General features: G+C 41.5%; 1 protein-coding gene across 6 annotated transcripts in view; it reads left to right on the top strand.

The window, feature by feature from the left end:
- Window positions 1-6,247: 6,247 nt before the first annotated feature.
- LOC120022860 (thyroid hormone receptor beta) overlaps window positions 6,248-19,883 on the top strand; it is a 147,626-nt gene continuing 133,990 nt past the window's right edge. For 4 of the 6 annotated variants that reach the window (XM_038966905.1, XM_038966904.1, XM_038966899.1 and 1 more), the window contains exon 1: window positions 6,248-6,490. The gene's annotated coding sequence lies outside the window, so the exon portion shown is untranslated. Of the gene's footprint in view, window positions 6,491-6,529; window positions 7,508-19,883 lie in introns of those variants that run through there. The other 2 variants (XM_038966903.1, XM_038966902.1) reach the window with 2 other exon arrangements.

The following is a 19,883-nucleotide window of genomic DNA, read 5'->3' as shown; positions in this document are numbered from 1 at the left end:
ATGAGATTCGAAATTGAGCTCAGGTGCATCCTATGGTAAATTCAATTGATTAGACATGATTTGAAAAAGCACACACCAGTCTATACAAAGTCCCACAGTTGACAATGCATGTCAGAGCAAAAATCAAGCCATGAGGTTGCAGGAATTGACCGTAAAGCTCAGAGACAGGATGGTGTCGATGCACAGATCTGGGGAAGGGTACCAAAAAATGTCTGCAGCATTCAAGGTCCCCAAGAACACAGTGGCCTCCATCATTCTTAAATGGAAGAAGTTTGGAACGACCAAGAGTCTTCCTAGAGCTGGATGACTGGCCAAACTGAGAAATCAGGGGTGAAGGGCCTTGGTCAGGGAGGTGACCAAGATCTCGATGATCACTCTGACAGAGCTCTAGAGTTCCTCTGTGGAGATGGGAGAACCTTACAGAAGGACAACCACCTCTGCATCACTCCACCAATCAGGCCTTTATGGTAGAGTGGCCAGACAGAAGCCACTCCTCAGTAAAAAGCACATGACAGCCCGCTTGGAATTTGCCAAAAGGCACCAAAAGGACTCTCAGACCATGAGAAACAAGATTCTCTGGTCTGATGAAACCAAGATTGAACTCTTTGACCTGAGTGCCAAGGCTCACGTCTGAAGGAAACCTGACACCATTCTTACGGTGAAGCATGGTGGTGGCAGCATCATGCTGTGGGGATGTTTTTCAGCGGCAGGGACTGGGAGACTTGTAAGATCGAGGCAAAGATGAACGGAGCAAAGTACAGAAAGATCCTTGATGAAAACCTTCTCCAGACTGGGGCGAAGGTTCTCTTTCCAACAGGACAACGACCCTAAGCACATAGCCAAGAAAACGCAGGAGTGGCTTCTGGACAAGTCTCTGAATGTCCTTGAGTGGCCCAGCCAGAGCCCGGACTTGAACCAGATCGAACATCTCTGGAGAGACCTGAAAATAGATGTGTAGCAACGCTCCCCATCCAACCTGACAGAGCTTGAGAGGATATGCAGAGAAGAATGGGAGAAACTACTCAAATACAGTTGTGCCAAGCTTGTAGTGTCATACCCAAGAAGACTCGATGCTGTAATCTTTGCCAAAGGCGCTTCAACAAAGTACTGTGTAAAGGGTCTGAATACTTATGTAAATGTAATATTTAAAATATATATATTTGATAAATTAGCAAAAAATTCTAAAAACCTGTTTTTGCTTTGTGATTATGGGGTGTTGTGTGTAGATTGATGAGACATGTTTTTTAATACATTTTAGAATAAGGCTGTAACATAACAAAATGTGGAAAAAGTCAAGGGGTCTGAATACTTTCTGAACGCACTGTATATATACACTACTGTTCAAAAGTTTGCAGTCACATAGAAATGTCCTTGTTTTAGCTCCTTTTTTTTGTCCATTAAAATAACATCAAATTTATCAGAAATACAGTGTCGACATTGTTAATGTTGTAAATGACTATTGTAGCTAGAAACGGCAGATTTTTTGTGGAATATCTACATAGGTGTACAGAGGCCCATTATCAGCAACCATCACTCCTGTGTTCCAATGGCACATTGTGTTAGCTAATCCAAGTTTATAATTTTAAAAGGCTAATTGATCATTAGAAAACCCTTTTGCAATTATGTTAGTACAGCTGAAATCTCTTGTGTTGATTAAAGAAGCAATAAAACTGACCTTCTTTAGACTAGTTGAGTATCTGGAGAATCTGGAGCATCAGGATTTGTGGGTTCGATTACAGGCTCAAAATAACCAGAAACAAATAACTTTCTTCTGAAACTCATCAGTCTATTCTTGTTCTGAGAAATGAAGGCTATTCCATGCGAGAAATTGCCAGAAGACTGAAGATCACTTACAACGCTGTGTACTACTCCCTTCACAGAAGAGCGCAAACTGGCTCTAACCAGAATAGAAAGAGGAGTGGGAGGCCCTGGTGCACAACTGCGCAAGAGGACAAGTAAATTAGAGTGTCTAGTTTGAGAAACAGACACCTCACAAGTCCTCAACTCGCAGCTTCATTAAATAGTACCCGCAAAACACCGGAGTCGCCTCTTCACTGTTGACGTTGAGACTGGTGTTTTGCAGGTGCTAGCACTCGGCTGTCCCATTCTGTGAGCTTGTGTGGCCTACCACTTCACGGCTGAGCCGTTGTCATTCCTAGAAGTTTCCACTTAACAATAACAGCACTTACAGTTGTGCGGGGCAGAAATGTTATGAACTGACTTGTTGGAAAGGTGGCATCTTATGACAGTGCCACATTGAAAGTCACTGAGCTCTTCAGTAAGACCATTCTACTGCCAATGTTTGTCTATGGAGATTGCATGGCTGTGTGCTCAATTTTATACACCTGTCAGCATGAAATAGCCGAATCCACTAATTTGAAGTGGTGTCTACATACTTTTGTATATATAGTGTATCATATTAAAATATGTAATGTCCACAAATATTGAAGGAAATTTTAAATTTGCAGTGTACAAACTTAAAGGGCCCTTTATCTACCTCCCCAGAGTCAGATGAACTCGTTTTTATGTCTCTGTGTCCATTATAAAGGAAGTTAGATGTAGTTTCGCGAGCCAATGCTAACTAGCGTTAGCTTAATGACTGAAAGTCTATGGGTATCTGCTAGCATAATGAAGACTTACTTTCATGGGTGGGCAAAAATAACTATCTGAAAGCCATGCCTTCAATAGGCCATGCCTTTAGATTACCCAAACATGGGTTAATTTAACCCTCAGTTGGGTTTTTATTTACTTTCATGCTGGGTTAACACAGCAGATGGGTCTTTTTTAATTTAATACAGTACATAGGTTATTTTCAGGAGGCGAAGCCTATCGGGGCGTGGCTTTCAGATAGGTATTTTTGGTCACCCGTGAGAGTAAATGTCAATCCTGTTCATCATGTTGTGTTTCTACACCAGAAATTAAAATGTTGCTACCAAAGTGTCAGTGCGCATTTAACATATTTACCGGAATGATATTTACTCTCACGGGTGGTCAAAAATAATATCTGAAAGCTACACCTCTACTAAGCCACGCCTCCAGTCTTCTGATCCGAACTGGTGGATCATAGCTCAATAACCCAACTAAAAATAACCTTAAGTGTGTTCTGTCCATTATTTACCCAGCGCAGTGTTATTTTTAAACCAGCATTTCTTTGTGTGGTGACCTGAATAAATGAGGGAAGTTTATCAGTTCACAAAACAGCACTCCATCACACCTGATAAACTGCATGGTTCTGGGCAGCGTCTAGCATTCTATGGATGAGAGAGGTTACCTAAGTCCAAGTTGGATTGCAATCGTAGGTCTTCTTGGTTTATCCACTAAAGCCAATCCCAATGGCACCCTATTCCCTATATAGGGCATTACTTTTGACCATGACCCATACAGTACAGGAGTTGGATCACATTTCCAATATTATTCAGAATTTTTTTCAGTGTAAAGTAACAAAAAGGGGGAAACTTAGACCTCTCTACCACTCAAGCTTGGTTCCAAAAAAAGACGAGATGGAACATTCAAGTCACCATGGTAGTAAGCCATATAGAGACATATAAAGACATTATTACCCTAGTAAAATATATCAACAGCTGTCATTAGGTCATTAAATGTATTGGTATAGGCTACTGACTGCAGTATCCAACATCAGACAGACAGACACAGACAGACAGAATAGATGCATGCAGTTGCTGTCCAATGGCTTTTTTCTCTGTGTGGATGTGAGAGGTTATGTGGTTTGACCTTCTGTGGTTTGGCCTGCTGCTCTCTCCCTGTGTCCCTCCTTTAGTCTGATCCTCCCTCTCTCTCTCTGCTGCTGTATCCTCCCACATGTCTGATTTCAAATAATATTTGAACCTAGGTGTGCTGGGTCCACACTGCAATCTGGGCACAACTGCTACTGTAGCCCTCCTTAGCATGGCTGGAGAGTCTTCAGCACCACAATATACACAGCAGGCAAACCACTATTTGTTTATGTTTTTACGGAGGTCAAGAACCAACAGTATACTGCTAAAAATATGGGGTGCTTTGTAATTCTATAGGACCAGTTATTTTAGCAGTTAACAAAGAAGTGGGATATGAGAAAGGAGGTTTCCAACCTCAACTGTCTTTTCTGGTTTAATTAAGTTTAAATGAAATAAATACAATTAAATGTTACTATTTCTGTCGACTAAGAATTTATCCAATACTGAAGGATGTCATAATAGGAAGTTCAAGAGAGCCTGCATGCTTTTCCTCAGGCCAAAGCAAAACAACTTTGGGATTGTTTGGGAGCTCTCTCCAATGTTCCCAGTTTCCCGCACCATAAAACACCACTTAATTTACTCTCCCTCCTTGTGAACATCTCCCTATTGAAATTCCTGAGAGGAATGGATTATGAAGTTCATTCAGTTCAGGCACATTAATGGTGAGCACTTCCTTTCAGAAACATATAGGAATGTAGATTCTGTTCAAAGACATGAATCTTTGATGCTCAAAGTCACTGATGCATAACACAGCAGATAGAGCTAGAGAGCAGACTACTGTATTCCCTAGTGCTTGGCTCAGGTCCTTAGAGAAGGTAGCCGGGGTAGCTGTACAGTAGGCGTGTTATAAATGAGTGAGTGAGAGCATTTCGAAACATATATGCCACTGAGAGCAGAAAGATTGATGGCCAAATGCTAAGCAGCGTCAATGTAATGATTTGATAACCACTTGTATTTAATTTAAATTTGTACATATATTTAACTAGGCAAGTCAGTTAAGAACAAATTCTTATTTTCAATGACGGCCTAGGAACAGTGGGTGAGAGATTTTTCCCTTGTCGGCTCGGGGAATCGATCTTGCAACCTTTTGGTTACTAGTCCAACGCTCTAATCACTTGGCCACCTGCCAACCTAATGAGGCATACATTAAAATATAATATAATCAAATAATATAATAATTGTCCTCTGAGAAGAAAAAATTCACAGGCACACATACATTTTACACAAGTGTCCAAAACATCCTCTTAACGACGGCAGTTACAACGGCACCAAAAACGACCAACAACCTGACATCAATGAGACATGTTAACACCGATGATGTCATTATGAATGGAGGGGCACCTGTTTTAGCTTATAACCCCACTGACTGGTGTCTGAAATATTGCCTGCCTGAGAGACAGACAGTACTATGCCACAGATACTTGACCGGGACTGATCAGTATAGCTGGATGCACTATAACACACTTGGAGTGGCCCCAAGTAAAACATCATGGCACGGTTGGGACATATCGGACATTAAAGAAAGACCTAGCACTAAACCAGGTAGATTACTGTAGATACCGCTTTTATTACAGCCTAAGCCTACTCATGCGATTGGTTGATAATATAGCTTTTATCATAGCCTAAGCCCAGTCTTGTGTTTGAAATACACCCCTACTATGAATAGATAGGTGGTGTTTAGTGCTGTTGCAACACGTTATAAGAAGCCAAAAAGGGAAAATGGATTTAACTTGGCGATGGCAGCTGAGTGCAAGTTGTTTATGTTGGTACAGTAGCCATGATTTTCTGCAATTGTTTCTTTATAGCACCATGGCCCATCCCAAATGGCATCATATTCCCAATGTATTGCACTACTTTTGACCAGGGTTCTGGTCAAAATAGGTTGCCATTTGGGACGTAGCCCATGATAGATTCTGCCTCTAATTCCCCTCACAGTTGGGGGGATTCTTCCAACCAGGTCAAGGTCCAAGAGAGAGAAATTGGATCAATGACATTAAACCTGCTACTGTTTATTCAGTGGTCTAGCCATGTACGTAGCAGCCTACAATTTGAGGAGAGGAGCACATTGATGCTATGAGATTCAAACACATACACATGCACACGCACACACAAAGGTTAACTGATTCTTCCAACCAGGTCAAGGTCCAAGAGAGAGAAATTGGATCAATGACATTAAACCTACTACTGTTTATTCAGTGGTGGAGCCATGTACGTAGTTGAGGACAGGAGCATACTGATGCTATGAAATAAAACATACACACACACACACAGTCAGACACAGACACAATAATATTATTTTTGGAGTAAGTGAAGTCAATATTATTAAAGCTATAACTGTATAAACGTGCATATTTTCAATTTAGACTACACTACATCATCAGAAGAAAACGTTTTTATGTTAATTTTTGCAGCAGACACAGAGATGTAGACTAGTAGGGGCGAGGCTTGGTTTGGTTCCTGGCTGACAGGGATTCAAACAACAGCTCTCTGATTCCCCATAGCGATTAATCCGAGCACTGCAGTTGTCAGTAGCTACAGTACGTTTTCCCGGGTCCATGTTGAAGTTTGTCAACCCAGACTTTCTCGCATACTCGCTTCGTCAGGTCATTCCAGGGCACGCGTTGCATCCGTTTGACCCCGCTCGTCCCGCTCGCAGGTAGAAGAAAACCGACTACACCCGCGCGAACTCAGTTGGAGAGGAATGCACCAGTGGAGTGTTGGAAAATAACATTTCTGTTTGCCGACCTGCGTATGAGGTATGTTGCCCCATTTTTATGTTCATTTTTGAAACATCGATATTTCGGTGCAGGGGGAAAAAATGCTGTCGAAAAACGTCCGTTTGTAGACAGACATTCAATAAGTCGCTAGACTGTTCATTCGTCTCTCAATAAGAAACTCACTTTGCCTGACTATTGTAGACTTACTCAAATTGTTTTTTATAAACTCTCTTGAGTTGGTGTTTGTTGTTCAGGCTAATGGCGGTCCGATATAAAGGTTTGATAATGTGGCCGGATGTGAAATCATTTTGGGGCAGAATCGGAAGATGAATGTGTGCTTTTCGAACATCCGCTGTGTAGGCTACAGTTTGCATCAGAATTAGGCTACAACTGCTGCATGTCATTAGCCAGTCAACGAGTATTTATATATGGAGTACTGTTTGTTGCTCGTCTGTCTTCAGACACACAGACTAGGGTTTTGTTTAATTCACAAGCGCTGCCCGGAACATCTGGATAGTCTGCCCCAAATTTGAATACAATTTTGTCACGCAGGCTATTGTCTAAGTAGGCAAAATAAATGTATCGTGCGCTGTGCAGGTGGCCTAGCCTACTGAAAGCGTATCAGTCATATTTTGAAGTAGCCAATGTAACTTTAAGATTATTTTGGACTATAATTCTATAAACCTAAATAGGCTATAAAGTGCTGTAATGAGTTTTTATTTCATTGAGGAAAGCGAATTATGAATACACCTCTATAACACTGTGGGTAGTTACAATGTAACAACATTTCGATCGAATGGTTACAGTGTAACGACACGTCGATCTGATAAACATGTACCGCAACCACTTATCATAGTGCCTTTGAATTAAATTGTCCGTCCAGCGTTGCCGTAGATATAATTTCAGGACATGCAATGTATCTGAATTATCCGCTATCATGTATTCTCCCGTTCTAACTGGGGGTATTTCAGGTCAAACGACAGCTTTTGAAACGTTGCGGTGTGAAAATTGAAGTCAATTTGCGAACTGGTGAAGAAATCAGCAGCTGACCTGACGGTATGAGTAGACTTGCAACACCTACATCGAATAGAAATGCATTAGGATACTTTGTGACACGAGTTCGACCTAATGTAAATTAACCTGGCTGTAGCCATATTGAAAGCACCAAAGCACACCTGCAGTGGATGCCTGATAGCCACTGGATTACGTACATTTAATGTCCAATCGTTTCTGATCTGTCACGGTTCTGTATTCAGGCTATTGAAACTTCGAGTTTGTTAGTTTGACACGGCGTTATAGCAGCCTTTCGATTGTCCTCAGTTGGCCTGTACTATCAGTGGGCTTGCAGGATAACTTCTGATAATATTTTAGCATTATTATTCTATGAATCCTATTAACAACGATAGTTCCAAATGGCACCCTATGCCCTATTTAGTGCACTACTTAGACCAGTGTCCTCTATTTAGTGCACTACTTCTGAACAGACTATTCTCTATTTATGGCACCCTATTCCATATATGTTGCACTACTTTTGGTCAGAGCCCTATTGTTTGTTACATAATTACCTGTTGATTAACCAAATATACAGTACCAGTCAAAAGTTTGGACAAACCTACTCATTCAAGGGTTGTTCTTTATTTTTACTATTTTCTACATTGTAGGATAATAGTGAAGACGTAAAAACTATGAAATAACACATATGGAATCATGTAGTAACCAATAAAGTGTCAAACAAAACAAAATGTATTTTATATTTGAGATTCTTCAAAGTAGCCAACCTTTGCCTTGATAACAGCTTTGCACACTCTTGGCATTCTCTCAACCAGCTTCATGAGGAATGCTTTTCCAACAGTCTTGAAGGAGTTCCGACATATGCTGAGCACTTGTTGGCTGCTTTTCCTTCACTCTGCGATCCAACTCATCCCAAACCATCTCAATTGGGGTGAGGTTGGGTGATTGTGGAAGCCAAGTCATCTGATGCAGCACTCCATCACTCTCCTTCTTGGTAAAATAGCCCTTACACAGCCTGGAGGTGTGTTGGGTCATTGTCCTGTTGAAAAACAAACGATAGTCCCACTAAGTGCATTTGAATTCTAAATAAATCACAGATAGTGTCACCAGCAAAGCACCAGCACACCTCCTCCTCCATGCTTCACGGTGGGAACCACACATACAGAGATCATCCGTTCACCTACTCTCCATGTCACAAAGACACAGCGATTGGAACCAAAAATCTCTTAATGTCCATTGCTCGTGTTTCTTGCTCGTTTTCTCATGTTCTTATTGGTGTCCTTTAGTAGTGGTTTATTTGCACCAATTCAATGAAGGCCGGATTCACACAGTCTCCTCTGAACAGTTGATGTTGAGATCTGTCTTGAACTCTGTAAAGTATTTATTTGGGCTGCATTTTCTGAGGCTGGTAACTCTAATGAACTTATCCTCTGCAGCAGAGGTTACTCTGGGTCTTTCTTTCCTGTGGCGGTCCTCATGAGAGCCAGTTTTATCATAGCGCTTGATGATTTTGCGACTGCACTTGAAGAAACTTTCAACATTGACGGATTGACTGACCTTAATGTCTTAAAGTAATAATGGACTGTCGTTTTTCTTTGCGTATTTGAGCTGTTCTTGCCATAATATGGTCTTGGTTTTTTTACCAAATAGGACTATTTTCTGTATACCACCCCTACATTGTCACAACACAACTAATTGGCTCAAACGCATTAAGAAGGAAAGAAATTCCACAAATTAACTTTCAACAAGGCACACCTGTTAATTTAAATGCATTCCAGGTGACTAACTTATGAAGCTGGTTGAGAGAATTCCAAGAGTGCGCAAAGCTGTCATCAAGGCAAAGGGTGGCTACTTTGAAGAATCTAAAATATATTTTGATTTGTTTCCTTATGTGTTATTTCATAGTTTTGATGTCTTCACTATTAGTCTACAATGTAGAAAATAGTAAAAATAAAGAAAAACCCTTGAATGAGTAGGTGTGTCCAAACTTTTGACTGGTACTGTGTGTATCAGTGTAGGCTACTGTAGCCGAAATGTCAAGTGACATTCTGTCTGCTCAGCAAATGGCATCATATTCCCTATTGTGAACTGCTATTTTTGACCGGGCTCATTCCCGGCACACATGGAGCTACTGGATTTGACATAGAGCGAGTCATAACACAACTCATATACCTTTCAACATCATGCAAACAAAACCAGCATCATGCCATGCAGGGTACGTATCAGGTCAAGAATATAGTCCGAATGCCACCACATAACTATGCATTTATAGCATGCTCTTAAACCTTTAAGCAACAAACGCAACCCATCAAACATACTTTGTGGGGATAATAACACAATCTCTCCATTAGCATTTTGTTGTGAACATGTAGTGCAATGCTATGTAGCCAATATTTACCACAGTTTTACCAACGGTTCCCAAATGCCCCCAGGAGACCCAGTTAATATCTCTTCAGATGCTGGTTTTAAAGCCGACTGAGCTTTGATATGTCATGTTCTTTAACAGTTACCGACTTATTTTCCATGTTTGTGGAATGAATGAGCCGGTGGTTTCCTCATTGTGTGCAAGAGTGGAATCAAACAAAAATGAAGAATAATAGCAAAGTTAACATTTCTTGAAACAAAGCACATTGTCTGTTACCTTGTATCATGGTCTTGTGCGTCATGGTCCGGTCCTGTGTTTTAGTGCTTTTTTCTAAATGAGATGTACATTATTATTCTTTTTTTTACAGATTCTTTAGGGTTAACACACCAATTAACGTTCTAAAAATACTATTATGAGGAGTGTGCAGGGTTTTTTCCTCACTACCATTAGGTAGAGTAACATTCTTAACATCTCTTGGGTCTTCTGATATCTATAATTTGGACCCTTTCCCCATGACCCTCCCTAACCCCTATGCTCTTGTGAATGATGACTGGCATTATGAAGGCCTTATGCAGCCTATATCCCCTTCAACTAAAGGTTGACCTAACTGGTACTGTTACCTCTAGTCTTAAGATGTGCATCATGCTCTCCCTCTAAGATTATGGAGAAGGAAGATCCAATTAACAGAAATTCTGTGTTCTGTGCTTCTTAAATTTCAAATTCCTTTGAAAATGCTTCCTGAATCGGCTCTGATACAGTGGTTTCATTCATAATGTCTATATGGTTCAGATGGCGGGTAAATTCCAGAGTTAGAATCTCATTATGTGATGATGGGTCTTTTGGAGTAGTTGGTCTTCTGTTTCAGACCCTTTATTCATCTTGGTAGGGAATGTCTTTTGTACTTCTCTAGTAGTACAGGTTTTGACCTAAGCTTGAGTCTAAACTTGAACACAAACTAGACATTGAATCTGAATGCAGGGCTTGACATTAACTTTTTTAGCCACTTGGCCTCTGGACAAGTAGGACAGATTTTTTTACCCCTAAAGTTCAAGTCACTTGCCCCCCCCAGTGAAGTGGTCTGTTACATCATGGGCCAAAAAGGTGACTGAAAATTGTGTTGTATGATACAAGGAACGACTTCACAAAATAACATTCATTATTATCACTGGTATTGACAATGGAAAGCTGCTGGTCTCTGATCCCATGTATTATACAGTATCTCCTGCCGTTGTGGCCTTGAGCAAGGCACTTAACCCCCCACAAAGTAAAATACTGCACTGTGGTTCGTCAACCCTCCATCTGGAGAGCTACTGGGTGTTCTGATTTTTTACAACGTGGTGTGTTCCAGCAGGGCTGGAGAAAAAGCCTGCACACCCAGTAGCTCTCCTGGAATCTCCTGGAGGATGGTTGGCCACACTGCAACATTACAATTACAACCAAATACTTTTTATGTCTTTATAAAATAATTCCCTCATTCAATGAACCAGGGATCAAATGGCTAAGGTGTGCGAGGTAGATAACTAAGATGTTTATTTATTTGTAAGGTTAAAATATTCAGTGTTCAGGGGAGATGTTGACAGCATACAGTAGGAGTTAATTGTCAATTAGGCTATTCTAGGAATATTTTTGTAACAGAATTACATGGGCAGTCTTGAATAGAGATGAAGCCTAGCCAATTTTGAGCGCTTGAGAGACAGTTTTACAACCGGAGCATTGGTGCAGCATTGGTTAATTTCATCAACAGTGCACTCATATCAACTGCGTGTCGTCCATTTGTGGTTATACATGAGTGCTGGTGGAAAGTTAGGACAGGACAATGACATTAATACATGCTAATAGCTAAATAGTTAACTAGCGAGATAACCAGCCAAACATGTTTTGAATTGGCTCTCCAGTTAGTCTGTTGTATATCATTATTTTACCTGTTGCACAAATGTCTCTCTCTCTCTCCTCTGGCAATGGCCCACTGGCACACGCAGGTGCCTTTTGAGAGGCAGACATAGACTTCCATAGAAAGTAGGAAGAGGACTACTAATGTCACCACAAACCGAGTGTTTCTCAATGGTCCTCTGCTTCTACGGCTGACCTAAGGACAGAACCTGGTTCAATGATCTCTGTTCACATCCTCTTAGGCCTTGTGGTCAGGTCGTGCACTACTATTGACCAGGACTCAAAAGTAGTTAACTATATAGGGAATAAGGCCCCATTTGAGATGCAGACTCTGCCACACTCTTTTCCTTTGACTTAATGTGATAACTAACTTCGTAACCGTTATTGGATTTATACGGAGACTTGCATGGTATGCTACCAAGAGGTGTTTTTTTAAATGTCTGCCCTTTCGAACCCTGCATGCGTTGTGTCAGGAGCATTTTGACTGTAACACACCGCTTAGCCTAATCCTGTTTTATTGAAGGGAAAACCGAGATGGAACAAATTGGGTGCTACATGGTTGGTTGTTATTCCCGCTTTGACTACAAAATTCTGGTAACTTTGTCCAAATTCTCAAGCTTTCCAGAAACCCTGTTAGGAAGATTCCGTGAGTCCAGTAATTTCTTACTGTTCAATGCAAGAGCTTAAAAGAACAATATTAGAGCCTACCGAGTGGCGCAGCGGTCTAAGGCACTGCATTGCAGTGCTTGAGGCGTCACAACAGACTCGGGTTTGATCCCAGGACCGGGAGACCTATGAGATGGTGCACAATTGGTCCAGCGTCGTCCGGGTTACGGGAGGGTTTGGCTGGCCAGGATGTCCTTGTCCCATTGGACTCTAGCAACTCCTTGTGGTGGGCCGGGCGCCTGCACGCTGACTTAGGTCGCCAGTTGTACAGTGTTTCCTCCGACACATTGGTGCGGCTGGCTTCTGGGTTAAGCGAGCAGTGTGTCAAGAAGCAGTGCGGCTTGGCAGGGTCGTGTTTCGGAGGACGCATGGCTCTCGACCTTTGCCTCTCTCGTGTCCTTACAGGAGTTGCAGCGATGGGACAAGACTGTAACTATCAAGTGGATATCAGGAAAGTTTGGGGAAAAGTACAAAAAAAAAAAGATATATAAAAAAAAATATACAAAATAAAACAATATTAGTATTGAATCATGGTTGTGATGATTGATTGTGTAGATTTTAATGCATTAATGTTGCGGAAATTGCTTGATTTGATTGAGTATGTGTGGGGGTGATTGTTTTATTTGAAAGGTTGAGTAGACACTGTCAGCATGTAGATACAGCACTGTGTATAGGAAAGTTGTCAGTGTTGATCTTTCACTGTGCTAAATAGCTCAAGCTGAGTCCCAAATGGCACCCTATTCCCTATATAGTGCACTACTTTTGACAAGTCCTATGGGACACTGTGGTACCTTAAGTCACACACGTGGTACGCCGAAAGGGAGAAGGTTTACCAGACAAAATACCAGTTTTCTTATATCTTCCTGTCACACCCTGGCCTTAGTTATCTTTGTTTTCATTATTATTTTAGTTAGGTCAGGGTGTGACATGGTGAAGTATGTGTTTTTGTATTGTCTAGGGTGTTGTTTGGTTTAGGGGGTTAAGTAGAGTAGATGGTTTAGTGTTCAGTGTAGGTGTCTAGGAAAGTATATGGTTGCCTGAATTGGTTCTCAATTAGAGACAGCTGGTTATTGTTGTCTCTGATTGGGAGCCATATTTAAGGCAGCCATAGGCTTTAGCTGGTTGTGGGTAATTGTCTATGTGTAGTGTTTGTGTCAGCACTATTTGTCTGTATAGCTTCACGGTCGTCAGTTTGTTATTTTGTTAGTTTGTGTATAGTTGTTAGTTTCTTGTTTTTTCTCTCTTCTAAAATAAAAGAAGATGTATTTTGCAAACGCTGCGCCTTGGTCCACTTTCTCACAAGAAGACGATCGTGACACTTCCAGAGGTTTTTAAAAAGCACATATTTTAAAAGCTATGATTCATTTTAATGGCACAGCCAAGTTCAAACAATCAACTCCTGCACAGTTGAATAACTAAACTATTAGCACCCTTGTATTCCCATCCCATTAAAGCATACTGTGTCTGTGTCCCAAATGGCAGCCTATTACCTATGTAGTGCAATATATAGTATCTCTGTACAGTATGTCCTCAACTAATGATTGATAATGATTGTTATGTGTCTGTCTGTCCATGCATTCTCCATCCTGATCTATTCCATGTTAGACCAGTCACTCTTCATGAAAGTCTTAGTCACCAGTTTCTTTCTCTGACTTGTAGTCTTACCCTACACACACAAACATTTCATGGGCTATTACACGTCAGACAAGACTCAAATGTTTCACTCTGAGTCCCGAGGCCTGGGGCCTGAATTTTGCTTTCTCCATGTCAATAATCAGTGGATGGATATCATGCCTAGGGAAACACAGCGTTCCCAAATACACCCTGCTCCATGCCACCTCAGAGTTGTTGTAAGGGCTCAATGTCTTCCCTATAGATCTGCTCAGACCTGGGTTCAAATACTATTTGTTTTCTTTCAAATACTTAACGATCTTGCCTGGTGCTATAGAACCTATGGAATAGTCTGAAAAGTGCAGACCCACACAAACCCCCCATGGGCCCTGGTCAAAAAATGTAAAGTTATAAAAGACCTGTAGGGCTCTGGTCAAAAATAGTGCACTATATTGGGAATAGGATACCATTTGTGACGTATCCGTTACAGTACCATATCTGACTCACTCTCTTTGTTTTGGTCCTCGTCTGTGGCTTTGAGGCAAATAAAGAGAGGGATCGAAGTAGACAGAGAGGTGATCCTTAGCTGATTGACTGCCAGGGTGCTTTCATTTTAGCTCGCTAGCTCAGCGCCCTTGGTGTATGGGCAGAGTTTTCCAGAGGTGTGGACTCCAGTCACAAATTTGGTGACTAGAGACTCACTTGACTTCCTGGAAAAGAAACCAATGAAATGGTCTTAAATGTGCGAGCTAGGACTTGAAATTTTCTGGCCAGGTTTTGTAACTTTTTGTCACTCATTTTGTGACACAGGCTCCGTGGATATCACAGTATCATATTTGCAAAACAACAGATTGGCTAGTGAAACGCACACTTGGCCCTCTAAATGGACCAGGGAACTGTCAATCAACACAGGTCGGGTGAGCTAGCGCAGTGAGAAGGTTTTGGGGGATTGCAAATGTGAAACTGAATCGGGAAAATATTTTTTTTGCATACATATGTTAGTAGGCTACATATAGCCTACCGTTTGTATTTTATATTTATACCTTTGCTTATTCGATCTGATCACCACCATAGGCCTATGGCATTGTACCAAATTCTTGTGTCAATCTGTCTTTCAGAACCAAAAAGTTGCTCTTCTGATTTTTGACCAATGACCAGTCATCAGCATTGGCGCGCACATATCCAGATTAGTGACCAGAAAGCGCTTGTCTTATTTTGTCCGGTTTTGCCTGGCAAAGCCTATGGAATATGCCTATATCACGTTTTAGGGAAGACCCAGATGCAGACAGTGTCAAAGTAACAAAAGTGTATTACTATAACAGGGACAGGCAAAACAACAGGTCATGGGGGCATGCAGAGGTCAGTAATCCAGATCAGAGTCAAAGGCTACAGAACGGCAGGCAGGCTCAGGGTCAGGGCAGGCAGAATGGTCAAAACTGGGAAAACTAGAAAAAAGGAACTATAGAAAAAGACAGGAGCAAGGGGGAAAACGTTGGTAGGCTTGACGGACAAAACAAACTGGTAACAGACAAACAGAGAACACAGGTATAAATACACTGGGGTTAATGGGGAAGATGGGCGACACCTGGAGCGGAGCGGGGTGGAGACAAGCACAAAGACAGGTGAAACGGATCAGGGTGTGACAACCTACCTACATTAATATTATCCATATAAAGTAACGTTCAGCAATGTGTTACGGACTCATCTTTGTCACAACAATAGGCTACCTGGTGATTTCATTGATCATTTTCATATTTCAGATAGGCCTAGTTTGGGAAGGTAGGCCTTATGATCCTGCTTGGTCTGGTCTCCAAAGAAGTGACAATGTGACATGATATCCCTATTTGATATTGACTGCTAACATGAATGACTTTCAGCTCAAAATGCAGGTGTAAAATGCAGTTTATTTCTGTACCTTGCGTTCTGAAAATGCTGTAATGACAGGCTACATTTGCGCAGCAGTTGTGTGCACGTGCATGTGCGTGCGCAGGTGTCGCAAGCTTTGAACCACTCCTTTTTGAAAGTCGTGGGTGAAAAAGGTTGAAAACCACTGAGCTAGCGAACAGATTGCTGTACACCAATAGGATCGGGTGAAGCGCAAATGTCAAATTGTAGGGAGAGAGCAGTGGTGAAAAAAGTACTCAATCGTCATACTTGAGTAAAAGTAAAGATACCTTAATAGAAAATGACTCAAGTGAAAGTCACCCAGTAAAATACTACTTGTATAACGTCTAAAAGTATTTGGTTTTAAATATACTTAAGTATCAAAAGTAAAAGTATAAATCATTTTAAAAATCCTTATATTAAGCAAGCCAGACGGCACAATTTTTTATTTAATGTTTATTGGTGGATAGCCAGGGGTACACTCCAACACTCAGACATCATTTCCAAACCAAGCATTTGTGTTTAAATAGTCTGCTAGATCGGAGGCAGTAGGGTTGACCCGGGATGTTCTCTTGGTAAGTGTGTGAATTGGACAATTTTCCTGTCAAAATGTAACGAGTACTTTTGGGTGTCAGGGAAAATGTATGGAGTAAAAAGTACATTATTGTCTTTAGGAATGTAGTGAAGTAAAAGTAAAAGTTGGCAAAAATATAAATAGTAAAGTAAAGTACAGATACCCCAAAAAACTGCTTAAGTAGTACTGTAAAGTATTTTTACTTAAATACTATACACCACTGGGAAAGAGGATTGCCATAAATGAATATGTAACTCCAAAAATTGTTTGGTGATCAAGAATATGAACCGTTTACTTTGTAAGCTCACCAGCAATAGGGCATTAAGCAGCAATTACTAGCATAGGCCTAATGGTCTTTTGGTATGTAAAAATTGCTTGAAATTGATAATTTACTTGTGAAGCTTGCATTTGGAATTTAATGTTCAAATGAATTATTACATAATCAAAATGTGTGGTCGACAAAATAATAAAAAGGGCTGTCTGGTAGCCTCAATAAATAGACAAATATTTGTAGTTCAACAAGTCATTACCTGTCTAGATTTGATTTTTTACTTGACTTGAAAAAACGTTTGACTCGACTCGACTTGCTGTTAGAATGCACGACATGGACTTGACTCGAGACTCAACCCGTTCTACTTGGGAATCGACTTGAGACTTGGACCTTGAGACTTGCTTGTGACTCGAATAATAGGGCCAATGAGAGCTAAAATGAACTAACCACCTTCTACATCTCTCTCTCTCCTTCCATCACTGACCGGCTGGCTGGCTGCAAGCTGTGCCGTGTTCTAACTGTTTTGACTGTGTTCAGGCCAGCACGATAATGCCAACTTGGAATGGTATTGCACTTTAGCGAAATTTAACATAGATTTAACATAGATTCAAACAAACAGAGATAAGTTACCTGTGCTCTGCGTTTGACTTTTTAACCCCCTTCTTTTCTCCCCAATTTCGTCCATCGCTGCAACTCCCCTACGAACTCAGGAGAGGCGAGGGTCGAGAGCCATGCGTCTTCCAAAACACAACCCTGTCAAGTCGCACTGTTTCTTGACACAGTGCACCAATGTGTTGGAGGAAACACCGTCCAGCTGGCGACCGAAGTCAGCTTGCAGGCGCCCGGCCCCTCACAAGGAGTCGCTAGAGCGCGATGGGACAAGGAAATCCCAGCCGGCCAAACCCTCCCCTGGGCCAATTCTGCACCACCTCATGGGTCTCCTGGTCACGACCGGTTATGACACAGCCTGGGATCGAACCCGGGGCTGTAGTGACACCTCAAGACTGCTGCACCGCTCGGGAGGCCCTGCGTTTGACTTTTAAAGGTGATTTCTGCTCCAGCTGACATTGGCATCGTTTTCAGGAAACAGGAAATTGCCTTTAAAAGTCAATCGCTGTGTGCAGGTCGTTAAATCTGTGCTGGTTTGAATCCTGGCCTAAACTTTAACCTACCGTATGATGATCCTGCAATCAGAGCAGAGGTACTTGTTGGGCTATGGGTCCTGTTTAAAAGTAGTGCACTATATAGGGAATAGGGTGTCATTTGGGACGTTGCCACTAAATACAAACCACTCCTGGCTGCAAATCCTTTGTATGTGTTCCTGTGAGGTGAAGGAAGGGAATTGGACAGGTCAGGTAGATACAGGTTGTTTACTCCTGCTGATTCAGCACATCTCCACAGAGGCTGGTTGTTTTTTCCTAAACGTTCCTATAGGGGTGTTTATGAATGTTGCAGAAAATAGACATTGTGCAGATGGCAAACAGACAGGCAGGCAGGCAGGCAGGCAGGCAGGCCGCTACAGGTAGCATCAGGTTAGTATGTTAGGAAGGATGAGCCCCCAGAATGCTCCACAAGGAGTTGTACCTGATCTGTCTCCTCTCTGGGAGATGTCTCCTGATGTGCCACAGACCTGGGTTCAAATACTATTTGAAATATTTTATATGCTTTCAACGTTTGCACTAGTCTGGCTGTAGTGGCAGGTCTGCACTCTATTCTATCAGATCCATTGCACCAGGCAAGCTCAATCAAGCCTAGATAAAGTATTTAAAATGATTTAGAATAATATTTGAACCCATGTGGCTAGAGGCCCTGGGAGGGTTTGGATAGCATACAGCAGGGAAGGCAAGCCACACTTTGGCAGAGACAAGATGTTTTAAAGAATTAATGTTTGTCTGTTTTGACTGAACGGCATAGTTTAATGGCTGTCAGTTTCTGCACGGACAGAGCTGCCAACCGGTGACTGATGACGCAGCAAACAGCAAACCCATGCCTGGTGCTGTATAGAATAGAACACACACACACAGAGCAGAACACAGCTGTATGAGGAGAGGACTGTATGAGACTGTATGAGAATGACGACTTGTGAAATTATATGAAATTGTCTTGTGTTCCTGTGATGTGGTGTGTGTGTGGTGGTGGTGATGGGGGGAGGGGGGGGGGGGGGGGGTGTACAAGCCGTTACTTCTCGATCCAGGACATAATGGGCAGCTTGGCAGCAGTGTCTCTGGCCTCTTGACTACCAACATCAGCACCAAGTTTACGTCCCAAATGGCACCCTATTCCCAAATGGGCCCATAGGGCTACGTCAAAAGTAGTGCACTAAGTAGAGAATAGGGTGCTATTTGGGACACAACCCGAGCATCTGCAATGCATTAGCACAAGCTCAGATAGTCAGCCCAGCATGTGTTCAGGAACATCTTAATGATTCTTACGATTTATCAAGATCACAGAAAAATGCTAAAGAGAGAGATTTGCCCATACATTGACACAAATCAAGCATTTTTTTCCATCTTCTTTCTGCAAATCTGGTACATGGGGTGGGAGAGGTAGGATCTTAATTTGATGACCCTGTTGCAGGAAATGTAAAACTTGTAGTGTGAGGTTTAAAAAACCTTCTGATGTTTGTAATTTCCACTTTCAAATGTCTGAATTAAATTTTCCCTTACGAAAAATGTATCGGCCCCAACAAAAATTGTAATTAATTATAATCCACATAATGATTCACATTTCCTGTTGCTGCAAAAATATATATAATGCTGTAGCAAACTGGCTCAAATTAAGATCCTACATCTGTATTGAGGCGAGGCCTTGTTAAATGAACTGGTAAGACCTGTTTCGCACTTGAGAAAGTATTCACACCCCTGGACTTTTTCCACATTTTGTTGAGTTATAGCCTGAATTTAATTTAATTAATTAAATTGAGATGTTGTATCAATGGCCTATACTGTACACACAATACCCCATAATGTCAAAGTGGTATTGTGTTTTTACACATTTTACAAATTCATTAAAAATGAAAGCTGAAATGTCTTGAGTCAATAGGTATTCAACCCCTTTGTTATGGCAAGCCTAAATAAGTTAAGGGGTAAACATTTGCTTAACAAGTCATAAATACAGTTGAAGTCGGAAGTTTACATACACTTAGATTGGAGTCATTAAA

Source organism: Salvelinus namaycush, chromosome 27 (genome assembly GCF_016432855.1).
Source record: "Salvelinus namaycush isolate Seneca chromosome 27, SaNama_1.0, whole genome shotgun sequence".
Taxonomy (NCBI): Eukaryota; Metazoa; Chordata; class Actinopteri; order Salmoniformes; family Salmonidae; genus Salvelinus; species Salvelinus namaycush.
Note: the sequence above shows the minus strand (reverse complement) of the source record. Positions and strands in the feature narration are given on the sequence as shown.